This window comes from Rhagoletis zephyria, unplaced genomic scaffold (assembly GCF_001687245.7).
Source record: "Rhagoletis zephyria isolate East Lansing unplaced genomic scaffold, Rhagoletis_zephyria_1.1 Rzeph_scaffold_02132, whole genome shotgun sequence".
Lineage (NCBI taxonomy): Eukaryota > Metazoa > Arthropoda > Insecta > Diptera > Tephritidae > Rhagoletis > Rhagoletis zephyria.
Window position 1 is genome coordinate 49,337 of NW_016159216.1, and position 1,721 is coordinate 51,057.

The 1,721-nt window shown below is 36.5% G+C and overlaps 1 long non-coding RNA gene across 1 annotated transcript; it reads left to right on the top strand.

The window, feature by feature from the left end:
* The first annotated feature begins 296 nt into the window (after nt 1-296).
* LOC108366092 (uncharacterized) lies at nt 297-589 on the top strand. The gene is made up of 3 exons (XR_001848046.1): nt 297-318; nt 379-398; nt 471-589. It is a non-coding gene; the product is annotated as an uncharacterized LOC108366092 (long non-coding RNA).
* Nucleotides 590-1,721: the final 1,132 nt, after the last annotated feature.

The window sequence follows — 1,721 nt, forward strand, 5'->3', positions numbered from 1 at the left end:
GATTTTTTTTTTCATGAATTTGAGTGGCAGACTTTAATTATTATCTCACCTAAAATATTTTTTGCCCCCAATTAGAATTCCTGCAAATTCTCCATTTAAAATATTTCCCTTCTATATTCAACAAACTTTGGCAACTTAGCAGGGGCGTTCTAATTAACATACCCCGAAAATTACCTATATCGATAAAAGGACAAATATCGATTGCAAATCATTACTTGACAGGCGGAAGTAATGTTTTGTCAAATTAGCTTAGGTCGAGTCTTGAAACCTTTATATCCTTCTTTTCTCATCGATCCGTGGAGCAGATAAGACGAAAAAGTTAATATTTAAATCCATATTAATTTATTCAATCAGTAACATAAGTTTTGCTTTCAACAGTTTTCGCTTGCTACGAGCTCGTAAGTATTTAAGTGTAGCTATTTTTTTATTTTCAACCAAGCTGGTTTTAAGCAATCAATTCCTTGTCTTAGGCTTTTTTCTTGAGAAAACGCACATTGACACACGTAGGTGTTGTGAGTATAATTTGCCTGGAAGGTGCACACCAATCTTGATTTTTCAGTGCTTTGTGCACTGCAACTTTGTTGGAAAAGTTGGAGAACTACCAAGGCAAATTAATTAGCATTAGAAGCCGTCACAACATTGCACAAAACCAATACGGGACTTCAAAAGAAGCATTAAAGGCTCTCCCACGCTTTGGACAAATACGATACAGAGCAACAGGCACGCATCAGGCAGAATCCCCAGACCGCTGCTCAGTACAAGCATCGGCTTCGGGAGTGTCTCACCTCGGTAACGTGATAGTTTTAGCGTCGCGAAAGCATTACCAACGCCCGGCGGCAAATTTTCACAAGACAACCCAAAAGTAAAAATAAAAACTACATGGTTTAAAATAGGAAAAGTGCCAAAAAGTAGAAAATATTCAAGCCTACTCAACTGAGCCAAATCGGATATAACTTTTTCCACTCGGCTCGTAAACGTTAAATATAGTAGTAGTGTAAAGGTATATGGAAAGTACAGTGGTGAAATCGTGCAAAAATTGCTCTAATTTCCATAGAAATTTATACAAAAGTTGCATAGGGCGTAAACAGTGCTCAGAGCATAACGAAATTTAAAAGTTGTTCAAAGTGTAAAATGTTCATATGAAATAGTACGTAAGTCAGTTTGTTTAAATTTAGAAAATCGAATGCAAGCTTTTGGTAGTACAGTTTTCCTACTAACGGTAGTGGTGTCGAAAAGTCATACCTCCAAATCGTACGTTCTTCACGCTAACGGCAATATAAATTAAGTATATATAGGGTATTCAAAAAGAAGAAAAATCATTTAAAAATACTTGTTACATAAACATACCAAGAACCGAATTTTGCACGAGTATCATCGATTTGGAAGCGCTTTCAACATCGTCCCGACGTCAAGGCATTGGTGAGTTAACATTTAAATTTTCTTTTATTGTACTATACCATAGCGAGTCTCTGTTAAGCGTACTCAACCGAAAATCTCACGGTTAGCTCATATCACTTAACAGCGGCGCGCTATGTTATTGCCTGTCAAACAGCTTAACACATGCAACGCTACATATATAACGTGTGCAAGTATGTATAAAGAGATTCCCTGAGTTAAGCTGCAGAGCAAATTTTCTTTAGTTTTTTTTTCGATCTCTTTTTCATTCATCGTGCTTTCATTTTTGCTCGAAAAGTTTTCGGCACCGTTACGCTGTTGAAATT